Source organism: Symphalangus syndactylus, chromosome 7, assembly GCF_028878055.3.
Source record: "Symphalangus syndactylus isolate Jambi chromosome 7, NHGRI_mSymSyn1-v2.1_pri, whole genome shotgun sequence".
NCBI lineage: Eukaryota > Metazoa > Chordata > Mammalia > Primates > Hylobatidae > Symphalangus > Symphalangus syndactylus.
Genome location: NC_072429.2, coordinates 88,269,622 through 88,285,777, shown reverse-complemented (window position 1 = coordinate 88,285,777; position 16,156 = coordinate 88,269,622). Strand labels below are relative to the sequence as shown.

The 16,156-nt window shown below is 38.0% G+C and overlaps 1 protein-coding gene across 8 annotated transcripts in view; it reads left to right on the top strand.

Annotated features, from left to right (window-relative positions):
• Positions 1–16,156, top strand: part of LOC134737225 (uncharacterized) — a 133,510-nt gene that overhangs the window by 47,267 nt on the left and 70,087 nt on the right. Inside the window, exon 4 of one of the 8 annotated variants that reach the window (XM_063643417.1) lies at positions 15,050–15,265. The exons of the other annotated variants lie outside the window; for them this stretch is intronic. The gene's annotated coding sequence lies outside the window, so the exon portion shown is untranslated. Of the gene's footprint in view, positions 1–15,049; positions 15,266–16,156 lie in introns of those variants that run through there. 8 annotated transcript variants of the gene reach the window in all.

Genomic DNA, 16,156 nt, shown 5'->3' with positions numbered 1-16,156 from the left:
GGCCCTCAGAGGCTCCTACTCCTAGGGGAAGGGAGAGTGCAGCACATCAAGGAAACACCCTGTAGGACAAAGGAACCTGGATGGCAGGCTTGAGTCCCAGATCTTTCTGCTGGTGGGAAGTTTCTTTCAGCTGATGCACAGTTGCAATGCTGGGTTCAACAGGGAAAGTCTACAGTTTTGCCCCAACAATCAGGAGGCCCTGGTGCCCATGAAGGATCTCGGAGAAGGGGGTTTCTTCTCCTCCTCGTCCACCACTGCAGACACAGCTGGTGTTCTCCCCACAGGAGCTTAGCATGAGTGCACCTATACACGGCCTTTCTGTAACACGTCAGGGTGACTGCATCTCCACAGGAGGAGCACCTTGCAGGCTTGCATGAGAAGTAGGGTCACATTTCCTCTCTACTTGGAACGTCGGCATTTCTGCTGATGAAAAGAGGCACCTGTCTGATCTAAATAGCTGGAACACTGGGTCAGGAGTATGTCTGGGAGGTGGATAGCTTTCCTGCTGGCCTGGCAGGGGAGCTGAAATGATTATGGCCCTTCCCTCTGATAAGACCTCAGTGTGTTTCACTGAGGGTGCCCCCAGTCACTTCTGTCAAGGCTGAGACTTCTGCCCACCACTGAGTGCTGCATTTACCCACCTGCTTTAGCCACAGCTGGTTTTAATCTGTGGACACCTTTCCTAGTGGCCCCAATACTGAACTCTTCAATCCAGTAAATGAAATACTGGGGAATAAATAAGTACACACCAAGGGGGAATCAAATACACTTCAAGATACCTCTGTCATTCCAACCCTATAGGAGACAGTGAAATTGCTCACTCATCGAGCACATTGCTACTGCAACCAGCATCTGAGAAAGCCATCATAAAAAGACTGTCTATAACCAAGGAACTCATACATAGTCTTCATCCCTGAAAGCACCGAGAGCCAAATTAAACTATAAACTATAAACATTAAAAGTCACATCCTTAAACAGGGAAAAGAATTTTAACAAAATACAAATAAAAAATAAGTTCAAGAATAATGAGAAGAAACTGTCTACCCAAACTAAACCCAAAGCTAGTAGAAGAAAAGAAATAACGAAGATCAGAGCAGAACTTAATAAAATTGAAACAAAACACAATACAAAAGATCAGTGAAACAAAATTAGTTATTTGAAATATAAACAAAATTGATAGACCATTAGCTAGATTAACCAACAAAAGAGAGAAGAGTCAAATAAGCTCAGTTAGAAATAAAACTGGAGAAATTACAACCAACATCACAGAAATGCAAAAGATACAAAAGATCATTTGAGACTAGTATCAACACTTCTATGCACACATAAAAAACTTAGAGAAAATAGATAAGTTCCTAGAAACATAAAATTCTCCTAGATTAAATCATGAAGAAATAGAAACCCTCACTAGACCAATAACAAGCAGCAAGATTGAATCAGTAATATGCAAAATTGCCAACAGCAACAACAACAAAAAATGCCCAGGGCCAGAAGGATTCACAGCTGAATTCTACCAGGTATTCAAAGAAGAATTGGTACCAATCCTACTGAAACTATTCCAAATGACTGAGAAAAACAGAATCCTCCCTAAATCATTCTATGAAGCCAGCATCAACCCTGATGCCAAAACCAGGAAAGGACATAACAACAAAAAATAAAAAAACTACAGACCACTATCCCTCATGAACATAGATGAGAAATCCTCAACAAAATATGGCCTAACCAAATCCAACAGCACAACAAAAACATAATACACCATGATCATTTGGGCTTCATCCCAAGGAGGGATGGTTTAAAATACACATGTAAGTACATGGTATATCTTATAAACAGAATTAAAAAGAAAAACCATATGATCAACTCAATAGATGCCAAAAAGCACCTGATAAAATCCAGCATCACTTTATGATGAAAACTCCCAACAAATGAGGCATAGAAGGGACTCACCTCAAACTAAAACAAGCCATAATGTGAGAAACCCACAGCCAACATCATACTGAATGAGGAAAAGTTGAAGGCATTCCTCCTCCTGAGAAATGGAACAAGACAAGGATGCCCACTTTCACCACTTCTATTCAACCATTTAGCCTAGTACTGGAAGTCCTAGTCAGAGCAATCAGGCAAGAGAAAGAAGTAAAGAGCATCCACATTAGAAAAGAGGAAATCAAACTATCACCGTTCACCTATGATAGGATTGTATACCTAGAAAACCCTAAAAACTTCTACCAAAGACTCCTAGAATTGATAAACAAATTCAGTAAAGCCTTGGCTTACAAAATCAGTGTACACAAATCAGTAGCACTGTTAAACATGAACAATAACCAAGCTGAGAATCAAATCAAGAACTCAATCCCTTTTACAGCAGCTGCAAAAAACAAACAAAAACCCAAGAATATACTTAACCAAAAAGGTGGAAGATCTTTACAAGGAGAAGTACAAAACAATGCAGAAAGTAATATAGATGACACAAAGAAATGTAAATACATTCCATGCTTATGAATTGGAAGACTCAATATCATGAAATGACCATACTGCTCATAGTAATCTACTGATTCAACACAGTTCACATCAAAGTATCAACATCATTTTTCACAAAAGTCCAAAAATTCATATGGAATCAAAAAAGAGTCTGAATAGCCAAAGCAATTCTAAACAGAAAGAACAAATCTGGAGGCATTGTATTACTGGACTTCAAGTTATACTACAAGGCTACAGTTACCAAAACAGTATGGTACTTGTATAAAAATAGGCACAAAAACCAATGGATGAGAATAGAGAACCCAGAAATAAAGCTAAAAACTTACAACCCACTGATCTTCAACAAAGCATACAAAAACATAAACTGGGAAAAGGACACCTTATTTAATAAATGGGGAATGGGAATACATGGTGCTTGGAAAACTGGCTAGATACATGGAGAAGAATAAAACTCGATCCCTATCTCTCACTTTATACAAAAACCAACTCAAATTTAATACCTGAAACTATAAAAATTCTAGAAGATAATATCAGAAAAACTTCTGGACATTGGTTTAGGCAAAGAATTTGTGACTAAAACTCCAAAGTGAATGCAACAAAAACAAAAATAAATGAAACTTGATTAAATTAAAAAGCTTCTGCACAGCAAAAGCAATAATAATCAGAGTAAACAGAAAACTCATAGAATGGGAGAAAATATTTGCAAACCATCTGTCAAAGAACTAGTATCCAGAATCTACAAGGAACTCAAACTAATCAGCAAGAAAAAAAGAAATCCCATCAAAAAGTGATCAAATGACATGAGTAGGCATTTCTCAAAAGATATGCAAATGGCCAACAAACATGAGAAAATGCTCAACATTACTAATCATCAGGGAAATGAAAATTAAAACCACAGTGAGATACCACATTATGCCTGCAAGAATGGCCATTATTAAAAAGTCAAAAAATAATAGATCTTGGCATGGATCTGGTGAAAGGGGAATGCTTATACCTTGCTGGTGGGAATGTAAATTAGTACAACTTCGATGGAAAACAATATGGAGATTCCTTAAAGAACTAAAAGTAGATCTACCATTCAATCTAGAAATACTACTACTGGGTAGCTACCCAAAGAAAAATAGGTCGTTATGTGAAAAAGACACATGCACCTATATGTTTATTGCAGCCCAATTCACAATTGCAAAGATATGGAACCAACCTAAATGCCCACTGACCAATGAGTGGAAAGAGAAAATACACACACACACACACACACACACACACACACACACACACTCACTGTGGAATACTACTCAGCCATGAAAAGGAATTAATGTCTTTGCAGTAACTTGCATGGAATTGGAGGCCATTATTCTAAACGAAGTAACTAAGGAATGGAAAACCAAATACCATGTGTTCTCATTTGTTAAATGAAAGCTAAGATGAGTATGCAAAGGCATACAGAGTGATATAATTGATTTTGGAGACTCATAAGGGGGAGGCTAGAAGGGGTGTGTGTGATTAAAAAAACTGCATATTGGGTACAGTGTACACTACTTATGTGACAGATGCACTAGAATCTCAGAACTCACGACTATATAATTTATCCATGTAACAAAAAACCACTTGTACCCAAAAAGGTATTGAAATAAAAATATATTAAAAAATAAAAATAAGAGGACTGAGTATTTCTTGTAGAATGTAACAATCAAATATGAAAGGGATTCATATTTTCTCTTGATGAGAGCAGTTTGGCTGGGGCTGCCTGGAGTTGATTCAAAAGAGAATGAGTGCAGGTAAATTAGATACATTGAATAGAGACAACTCTGAATTAGGAGTTTTGTTTAAAGGGAAGGAGTGTAATGGAGTTTAAGCTGGAAGGGTAGTAAGACAATGAGAGAATTTATCATTATTGTTGTTATTTAAGATGGTAGCAATGTTAGCATGCTTTTGTGCATATGGGAAAGATTTCAGCAGGGGGAGAAACATTTATGATATGAGAAAAAAGAGGGAATTGGGAATATTTGTAAGTGTGGTGTTCTTGAGCAGGAGTAGACAAGATGAAGCATTAAGCTTGCATAGAAGTGTGGACAACTAATCTGTATTAACAGTAAAAAAGAGTGTAAGGAAGTACATATATGAGATGGGTAGATGTGATGGTGATGGGAGGTTATGGGGATTCTCTTCCATTTTTATTTTCTCCGAGATACAGGAAGCATGATTGTCAGCTGAAAATTAGGATGAACAAGTAGTTGATGGAGGTTTGAGGTGAGACTAGAAGATATGAAACACTTTTACAGGGTGGGAGTGCGAATGACTAGGGAAATATGGTTTGATTGTTGGGCAGCATTTAGAGCCCACTTGTGCAGACTGGCCAGGCATTAAAAGTGAGACCAGTCAGCATGGTAGTATGTTTCTCTCCAGATTCTTTCAACTGCAAGGATACAGGCACAGAATAGATGGAGTGATGGCTTCCCCAGTATTAGGGTTTCGCCAGGAGACAGTGAGAAGCTGAGAGAGGCAAGGGAGTTGAGAATATGTGCAAGAAAATAATTATGAAGTTGAACTGTAGATTTAAGCTGTGAAAGGCAGTGACTATATGAAGAAAATGATGGACAGTGGAAAGATGGTAGGATAAATGGATGGTAGGATCCAATAAAGTTTAAGAATGGTTAAAATCAGAGCTAAGATGGCTGACTAGACCCAGCCAGGAAGAGCATCTCCCACTGAGAGACCAGACCATCAAGAAGACCGGCACATTCTGAACAAATCTTTGGAAGGTAGGAATTGAGAGTGGATGGAGGGAGTATGCAAACCTTGGGGCGAAGGAAGAGGAAGCTGGGAATTTTGCATGGGGCTCACAAGAACCGGACTTGTTTCTACCCCCCACCCTCACCAGTGGCTGCTGGGGAGGGAGTGAATTAAATAGGCAAGGAGTGGCCCACTCTTACCAGACCTCTGGAATCCTAGCTGCAGGAGACCCCATGACCCCCATGGACATTTGAAATGGCAGGGAGAGCTACATGGAGAGGTGGCAGAGAGAGGACTCCAGCCTGTGCTGAACCCAGAGGGTGTGGCATGGGAATGGTTGCAGTGGAGCGTGGCCAAGGAAGCCCATCCCCCAAAGTTCACCATGCTCCTCTAGGTGACTTTGGCCTTTGTTGACTGCAGGACATGGACAGAAAAGAACTGTCTTGCCCATGGGACGGGGACAGTCAGATCAGAGCACCCCTGTCTGCTGACCTACCTTTCAAGGTCCCTCCCTGGCTATATCCACTTGCAACGTAGCCTTGGATACCCAACTGGGGTTCCTCCTGGTGGCTGCTGTCATAACTCCTTTTACCAGAAGGCCGTGCCTAACCATTGAAGAGGTTCAGCAGATGTGACCCCATGGAAGTGCTTCTGCTGGCATCCGCATTCAAGTGTTGTTGCTAGTAGATTGGGAACATCTCAGCTCTGCCAGTGCAGCAGGTGTTTAACTTCAAGGGGCCAGAGATCAAAGGTATGGGCCTGGTGTCAGCCTCCTAGGGTTACAGCATACAGCCCAAATGTGCTGAGCTGAACTCAGGCACCCTGAAAGTATCCAGAAAGGAAGCCAGTTGACGGAACTCAACTTATTCCACAGTCAAACCCTCAAGGGCATCAAAGAATATAAAAGCAAAAAGCTGCATCCAAAGCATAGCAACTTCCAGCATTAAAGGAACATCAGCTCATACAGATGAGAACCAGCACAAGAACTCTGGCAACTCAAAAAGCCAGAGTGTCTTCTTACCTCTAAATGGTCGCACTGGCTCCCCAGCAATGGTTCTTAACTAGGCTGAAATGTCTTAAATGACAGACTTAGAATTTAGAATCTTGAAGGCAACAAAGATAATCAGGATTCAGGAAAAAACTGAAGCCCAATTCAAGGAATTTAAGGAATCCAGTAAAATGATACAAGAGATGAAATATGAAGTAGTCATTTTTAGAAAGAACCAAACTGATCTGATAGAGCTGAAAATCTCATTGAAAGAATTTCGTAACACAATCAGAAGTAATAACAGTAAAATAGACCAAACTGAGGAAAGAATCTGAGCTTGAAGATTAGTTCTTCGAATCAACTGAGGCAGACAAAAATAAAAAAAGAGTAAAAGAGAATGAACAAAACCTTTGAGAAACAGGGATTTATGTAAAGAGTCCCAACCTATGACTCATTGGCATACCCGAAAGAGAGGGAGAGACAGAGCTAGCAACTTGAAAAATATATTTGAGGATATTGTCCACAAAAATTTCCCTAACTTCACTAGAGAGGTCGACATTCAAATTCAGAAAATTGATGATGCTCTCCCACTTTCAGTACATGCTATCTCCCTGCAGATCTTTCTCTGAAGCCTTAAGGTCTCCCTCAGTCCAGGGAAGGCAATTTTGAAGCATGTAGGGGTTTATATTTCTGGCAACAAATCCATACCAACTGGGAAAAGGAGTTGGATAAATGCCTCAGTTTCTCTTCTTTGGAAGGGTAGTTCAGTTCAACATGATTCTCCAGAAGGTACTCAGAAGGATTGAGCTGCTACAGGGTATTCTGGTAACTAATGTCATAGCATACACCTCAATCTCACTCTTATTACTCCCTCACTGTTACTTCTTGGAATTGTCTCTTAAACTGACTGCATTCAAGTACTTATCTTGGGATTCACTTTGGGAAATAAAATTGAACTATTGATAAGTCAGATTATTCAAAGGATGATCCAAGTGGATATTTAAAAGACAATAGTAATATTGGAGCAAATGAAGTAATCTAGGAGTTACAATCTGGAAGTATCAGGGAGTGCATTACTTAGCACATAGCTTGGTGCTTGAAAGTAATGATTGGTAAATATTTTTTGAATAAACAATGCATAGAGCACACTGATCCTTCACCATCCCATTCTTGTGAATTTCAGTTCCCTACCATAGGAACTCCTTGAAGAATCATTCTAATGTCCATTGCGTGACATCTATACCACACTGATCTGACAAATAACAGTGGTGAGATGCATCTAATGGCTGGCTGAGACCAGAAAATACCACTAAGTAGGAAAATCAACCATGCTGCTTTGAATTTTCTATGGAAGCACAGAGCTGGATATTTACTGAAACTATCAAATTGGAACCATCTTGTATAGCTTGGGGAACTGTAGCGATATACTCCAAGGCCAGTCAAGTCTTCCTTACCATCCTCTTTAAATTGTGCCAGGAAACCTCTTTCTGAGTGCAATTACTTTCACAAGATGAATAGAATGTAGGGACTTTTCTATTGCTGCCCTTATTTTGTATCAAAGGGCTCTCAATTTAATGAAATGTAACTGTAAATTCATTAAGAAATACATTTACAGCTTTAATATTTGTGCTCCCTAATATATACCAAAGTGGTTCCTGAAAGCTAAACATGATGTAGGTAGTTGATTAACTTAAAACATTATCTCTAAATGAAACATAGCATATTTATAGGGAGAGAGTTGATTAATGTTGAACAGGAAAATGAGAGGAACTGATGGAAATATTCACCAAGGAGTTACACCTGAGATGCCGAGTTTCTAAATGTAATGCCTTTTCTTATCTCTATAATGAAAATTGTCATTAGGAAGATGGCAGAAGTAGGTTGTTACTGCTGGTAATGAAATAAGACATGAAACACTTGAGAGTCTGTTCATAAAATTGTATTTATCAGTAGAAGGGAAAATTGCCTCATTTATGTTTTAGGGAAAGATGCTACCGTACATGTTAAAAACAACAGATTCTGTTATATTATTCTAATAATTTAAAGCATACATTAAACATAGGCTGTTTTAAATGGCTAAATATCATGAAAGAGGACTTTACAGCTCAAAATTAAGTTTTATAGTTTTATAACGAACAAAATGGTGTAGATCCATAAATACATAATTTGGTATATGCGTCTATTTACTGTTAATAGAGAGAGAGAGAGAAAGAGAGAATGGCTTTGAAATATTCTGAGTACCTCTATTTGACTCATTGTAGAAAAATTGGAAAAATTGATAAATAATAAAAAGGAAATTTAAGTCACCCATAATCCCACTTCAGAGTTCACAGCTGTGATCACATTATTATATTTTGGGGGGACAATTTGTATCAAAAGGTATACCTAGTTGTTGATTCAGAAAGTACTTACCTGAAAAAAAAAAATAGTAACTGGATGGGTGTTGATCCAGCTGGTTCCATAAATACCATAAACTGGGTGGTTTATAAACAAAAGACCATAAACTGGGTGGCTATAAACAATAGAAATTTATTTCTCACAATTTTGAAGGTTTGGAAGGTCCAAGGTCAGCATGCCAACAGACTCTGTGTCTGGTGAGGGCCTGCTTTCTGGTTCATAGTCAGCCATCCTCTTGCTGTGGCCTCACATGGTTGAACAGGCGAGGGATCTCTCTGGGGTCTCTTTTATAAGGGCCCTATCCTATTCTTGAGGGCTCTGTCGTTGTTACCTAATCACCTTCCCAAACACCTCACCTCCTCATACCATTATCTTGGGGTTAGGATTTCAACATGTAGATTTGGGAGGGACACAAACATTCAGACCATAGAAGGTGCCTAGGGTACTTACTGCAGTGTTGTGAATAATAAATAGTTTTAAACCTGAAATATCATATATGAAGCTATTTGTTAAATTCATTGTGGTCTAGCTATATAAGCAAACACTAAATAGCAAATAAGAATGATATTGTGGAAGAACATTTAATGACATTGAAAGACCTTCACTATATATGATTAAGTGAAAGTAGTTGTGTCTAAAATAATAAACACATTATAACTACACACACAGTCACACACACACACACACTCACACACACATACACACAAACAGGCATACCTTGTAGATATTGCAAGTTTGATTCCAGACCACTGTGACAAAGCCAATATTGCAATAAAACAAGTTACATAAATATTTTCGTTTTCCAGTACATATAAAAATTATGCTTATACTATACTATTGTCTATTAAATGTGCAATAGCATTATGTCTAAAAATAAAATGTACAAATCTGAATTAAAATATTTTATTGCTAAAAGATGCTAATGATTATTAGAGCCTTGAATGAGTTATAGTCTTTTTGCTGATGAAGAGTCTTACCTCAGTGTGAATAGCTGCTGATTGATCAGGTTGGTGGCTGCTGAAAGGTGGGGTGGCTTTGGCATTTCTTAAAATAAAATAACAATAAAGTTTGCTGCATTGATTGACTCTTCCTTTCACAAAAGATTTTTGTGTAGCACACAATGCTGTTTGATAGCATTTTACTCACAGTAGAACTTCTTTTAAAATTGGAGTCAATCCTCTTAAACCTTGCTACTGCTTTATCAATGAGTTTATGTACTATTCTAAATCCTTTCTTGTCATTTTCACAATGCTCATGGCATCTTCATCAGGAGTATATTCTATTCAAGAAATCATTTTCTTTGCTCATCTGTAAAAAGCAACTCATCCGTTCAAGTTTTATCATGAGATTGCAGCAATTCAGCCACATCTTCAGACCCCACTTCTAATTCTAGTTCTCTGGCTATTTCTACCACTACTGAAGTTACTTCCTCCATTGAAGTTTTGAACCCCTCAAAGTCATCCATAAGGGTGGGAATCAACTCCTTCCAAACTCCTTTTAATTTTGATATTAATATTTTGACCTCCTCCCATGAATCACAAATGTTCTTAATGGCATCTAGAATGGTGAATCCCTTCCAGAAGATTACTTTCAATTTACTATGTCCAGATCCATCAGAATAATCATTATTTATGACATAGTCTTACAACATGTAATTTTTAAATAATAAGATTTGAAAGTAAAAATAACTCCTTGATCCATGGATTGCAGAATGGATATTGTGTTAGCAGGCATGAAAACAACACTAATGTATTGTACAGCTCCATTAGAGCCCTTGTGACCAGGCGCATTGTCAGAGAGCAGTAATATTTTAAAACAAATCTTTCATTTGTTTTTCTGAGCAGGAGGTCTCAACAGTGGGCTTAAAATATTCAGTAAACCATGCTGTCAACAAATGTGCTGTCATCTAGGCTTTGTTTTGACATTTCTAGCGCACAGACAGAGTAGATTTAGCATAATGCTTAAGGGTCGTTAGAATTTTTGGAATGGTCAATAAGCATTGATTCCAACTTAAAGTCACCAGATACATTAGTTCCTATCAAGGTAGCCAGCCTATCCTTTGAAGGTTTGAAGTCAGACACTGACTTCTCTCCAGCTATGAAAGTCCCAGACGACATCTTCTTCCAAAATAAGGCTATTTCATCTACATTGAAAATGTGTTGTTTAATGTAGCTACCTTCATCAATGATCTCAGCTAGATCTTCTAAATAATTTGCTGCAGCTTCTACATCAGCAGTTGCTGCTTCTCCTTATACTTTTATGTTATGGAGATGGCTTCTTTCCTTAAGCCTCATGAACTAACCTCTGCTAGCTTCCAACTTTTCTTCTGCAACTTCCTCACCTCTCTCAGCTTTCATAGAGAAAGAGGGGGAGGGCCTTGATCTGGATCAGGCTTTGGCTTAAGGGAATGTGGCTAATTTAATCTTCTATCCAGACTTCTCAAACTTTCTGCATATCAGCAATAAGGTTGTTTTGCTTTTTTATCATTCATGTGTTCACTGGAGTAGTACAGCTTTCAGCCTGTCTTGGTTTTTGACATGCCTTCTTCACAAAACTTAACCATTTCTAGCTTTTGATTTAAAGTGAGAGAAATGTAATTCTTCCTTTCAGTTGAACATGGATAGGCCATTGTAGGGTTATTAATTGGCCTAATTTCAGTATTGTTGTGTTTCAGAGAATAGGGTGGCCCAAGGATAGGGGAAGAGATGGGGGAATGACTGGTTGGTCCATGGGGTAATAAGAACACACACAACATTTATTAAGTTTGCTGTCTCACGTGGGAATGGTTCATGGTGCCCCAAAACAATTACAATAGAAGTATCAAAGGTTATTTATGACAGATCACCATGACAGATATGATAATAATGAGAATGTTTGAAATATTGAATTACTAAAATGTGACACAAAGTGAGCATATGCTGTTGGAAAATGGCACCAAGAGACTTGCTTGATGCAGAGTTGCTACAAATCTTGAATTTTAGAAAAGCACAATATCTGCAAAGTGTAATAAAGTAAAATGAAACACATTATGCCTTTATATGTATATACTCATATACACAATTTTGTGCATGTGTCTGTGTGGAGAAAATATTATAGGTATACCCATATTTTCGTGGCGATTATGTTTGGGAGGGAGTTTATATTTTGTTATCTGTATTTTTAAACATTTTCTACAATAAACAAGGTTATTTAAAAAAAGTCAACAATTATGGGTAAATAAAAGCACACAAATAACTTAAACCTTTAAATGGAACTAGTATGTTATGGAACCTTGAGAGAAAACCACATTCATCAAAGATTTGTTAACTTCACTTTACAAAAAGTATTAAATATAAAAAGTACAATATCTGAATATTCCTATATTATTTTTACCCAGAAATGATAGGAATAAATCTGGAGCTAGGCTAAAACCTCAGAAAAGTAGGAATGGAGATAAATAACCAAAATTTAATTAATGGTGGTTAAAGTCAGAACCAATCTCATCCTTTTCATAGAGAATTGATAGAAAGTGACTCGCTTTCTAAATGGATCCCCAGACGTGTGGATGGCTCTGGCTCTCTGTCCCTTCCATTATTCTTCCCTAGAAAGTCTGTGATAGACACCAAGAAGATAGGAACATGGCTGGTAAAGCTGCAAACATATTAATGTTCTGCAGATGTCATTCTAGCAAGATTTGTTTTTCTTTAATAAGTTATAAGCTCCTCTTTTAAAAGTAGGAGGATTGAATCTAACAGTCAAAACTTACCATAAAATAATTATATAATCCCCTTTCTCACCTTTTAATTAAAATACACATAAATGAATATTTTGTGGAAGAAAAGGAGGTCAGGGAAGTAATGGAGGGACTTATGATAGGTGGTGAAAGCAGCAGGGGCTTTGACTCACCAGAAGGGCGTGTTGATCCCTGAGGTGAGGGAGATAGAGTACCACAAAGTGAGAGAGAGTACAGAATGTGTTGGCAAGCTTGACAGTAGCAAGCCAGGCAGTACCAATTTTGGGCTTCGAGGACCATGCCGTCTCTGTCAAACTGCCTGACTCTGTTGTGGCACTCGAGCAGCCATCGACAATGCTTAAACAAGCAGCATGGCTGTGTTCCAGTAAAACTTACAAAAATAGGGGGCAGGCTAGATTTCATCTGCTGGTGTCATTCGCTGAGTCCTGGTCTAGGCTTAAAAAAGTCATGGAGAAAATGTGAATAACTCAGAATAAACTGAAAAGTGCATTGTATCTATAATCTTTGCAGTAAGAAAGCACACAAAATTGAGAAAATATTCTCTTAGTGTCAGAAAATATTCTCTTATTTAGCAAAAGAGTTGCTCACGTCATTGACGAATGAGTGAAGTGCCATCTATACTGGTGCTGTTTCTCTCCCACATGCTTTCTGCTTCGACAATACTGAGGTCTCTGATTACCATGCAGAGAAAGGTGAGATGGGTTGTTTTCTAAAATTGAATTTTCAAGTTCTGCTCCAGGGTAACTCTTTTTCTTACTGTACAGACCATGTCTCAGGTTCTGTTGTTAAAGAGGTAAAATTTCATTTCTGGTGGGCCAGCTTACTATATCTAGGTTTGTTTTATTTTTTATTTCACAAATAAAAATGATATATATTTATTGTATACAAAATGTTTTGAAATATACTCTAGGTGTTTCTTAAATATATAAGAAGTGAGAGTATTCTGGGGACAGAATTTCTTATAGGAAGAGTCATCTTTTATTTCAATAAATCACTTTAAGGAGCTACTTGGGTGTGAAAAGATGGAGCTCAGGGCTTGGTCTGGAAGGGAGAATAGATAAAAGAATGACAGAATTGCTTTGAATGAGAAAATGAGACGATGTGACTACTATCCAGCAACTGCTGTTGTAGGCACTGGATATAAAGTGGGGAGCTTAGAAGGGGCTCCTGCTTTTAAGCAGCCCCCCCTTTTTTTTTTTGAGTCAGAGTCTCGCTCTGTCGCCCAGGCTGGAGTGCAGTGGCGCTATCTCGGCTCACTGTAAGCTCTGCCTTCCAGGTTCACGCCATTCGCCTGCCTCAGCCTCCCGAGTAGCTGGGACTACAGGCACCCGCCACAACGCCCGGCTAATTATTAGTATTTTTTAGTAGAGACGGGGTTTCACTGTGTTAGCCAGGATGGTCTCGATCTCCTGACCTCGTGATCCGCCCACCTCGGCCTCCCAAACTGCTGGGATTACAGGCATGAGCCACCGCGCCCGGCAAGCAACCTCTTTTTAGTTTAGCTGGAATGAGAGTGGAGAACAGCTGCAGGTACAGAGACCAAGAGAGAACTCAGCAGAGGCAGGATATGATAGCAAGAGATGAATAAGATAAATTTAAATCCTACAAGGGTATCTAGAGGTAGAGGTAGGGGAAGGGGCCCCGATAGCACATTTCCTCACCTGTATGGCATAGGTGCTTGGGCCAATTTTTAAACAAACAAACAAAAAGATGATTTCACAACATTAGAGAACATAGAGACAGCTAGCTGACCTTGGGTTACCTACATTAACCCCAGACATCCATTATTTTTTCTGTGGTCTTTCTCTTTACTCCCCTTTCTCCCTCACCAAATGGTGTAGTATCATAAGATCTGTAAGATCTTGATTTAATTAATGTTGGTAAGATGCCACTAGTGATGATTATGTTACATGTGCATATGACTGAAATGAGACACTCCTGCCTGGGACCACACTTACCTGATTTAGTGCCACTTTTACACGAATGCTTTAGAAATGAGATAGGACAGCGGTACTGCCTTCTACAACATCGCCTTCTTCCTCCCATTTTGCAGTTGGGCCAACATATAAGCTTGCTTCCTGGAGGCTGGAACTTTAGTTCTTCACATTGTAAGCAACACTGTGCAGTGAAATTTCTTCCTGAAGTGAATGTTTACACCTGCCTACTTAAAATCAGCACAATGAATGAAACAATGGAGCAGCATGTCAGCTGTGTTTTGGGATTATCTATAGATAACTCCCAGAAAACTGCGTTAATTCTTCATTGCCTAAAGTGTCCCACTAAATGTTCTTGTTTCTTCATCTTAAAGAAAAGTAGAATGCTACTGTGTGGAATCTAAAGTTCAGAACCACATATACATATAGTAGAAACTGTGGGCTGAAAGATAAAACAAAAAAATAATTGGTCATTTTCCTTGGCTTCAATGGATAAACAGTAGTATAAAAGTGAGTTATTAGGAAGTCTAATTTCAACTTAAATGGTGACTTTAGTAACTGCCTACCAGATATGGCTTTGTTTCCAGGTTGAATTTATGTTTTGAATTTCTCTAGCTTCATATAAGTGCTAATCATAAATAAAATGCAATTTGAATGATTTGAATAGCACAGATCTTTTCTTAACTCTTTTCATACTGTTAGGAAGGTTCATACCAGAGGTGACTTGTGGAAATAATAGGGGCTGAAATAATAATTATTTTTATGATGTGCATTTTTTTCTCCAAGAATGCACTTCAGTAAAATAGTCAATAGATGTCACCGTTGCAACACACAGATGGAAGCAAATACATTGTGTCAGAGAGAGGAGCTGAATGGATATTGAATATGACAGCTTCAACAACACATCTGTTCAAAAAGTAAATTCAAATAAAACTGACTTCTTAATGCAGTCCAATTAAAGTTCTTCTACAGCTCAAGTAATTTAAAATTGGGCAGGTGTGTTTTGGGAGTTCTTATTTAGGTAATTATTAGTATATTTTTACTCATCTATCTTCCTAAGAATTTAGGTTACAAAACCTAAATACTGTCTTTTTGGTTTCTATTATATCTATTGAAAGACTTTTTTTTTTTTTTTTTTTTTTTTTTAACAAGGGGTCTCACTATGTTGCTAGACTTGAACTCCTGGACTTAAGCAATTCTTCTGCTTCAGCTTCCTGAGTAGCTGGACTATAGGCCCATGCCACTGCACCTGGCTCATATCTATTTTTAAGACCTAAAAAAAGGTATATTTTGCCATGCTTTCCTGTCTCCGTGCCTTTATGGCATCGCTAAAACAGCTAAAGATCACTCAAGAATTGCCCACCTCACCATTCCCCCATGTTTGTGTATTTTGTAAGTCTTGGATTTTTCAGAATTTACTCTCACAGTAAGTTGGTCTAAAGAGTGGTAGGGTCCCTTGGGAGCAAGAACAATCATTTATCTTTTTTCAGCCATCTGCAATGTAGAGGCTGGGCAGCAATAAACCATTAAGGGTTTGCTTATTTTTTAGGAGCAGGTGTTAACATGGCTTATCAACAAAATGCTGGTGTTGATCAGATTTAATATTCAATATAAAACTAAAATATCATCCCATTCTTGTTAAAATAATGGATATTTACAAATACAGAATCATTAATGAATTGTTGTTAATGCTCCTGTTCTTCAATCATTAGGATGAAATATGAAAAGTTTTCTTTTTCTCAAGCCACTGCTTTTAAATGTATTCTGTCCAATTTCTCTTGTTATCCTTAAATAACATCTCAGGCAAATCTCATAACAATCAATTCATTTATAGTTATTAGAACTCATTCCAGTATGGTTTAAAATTTCCAATATTCCATATTGATGGTTCTC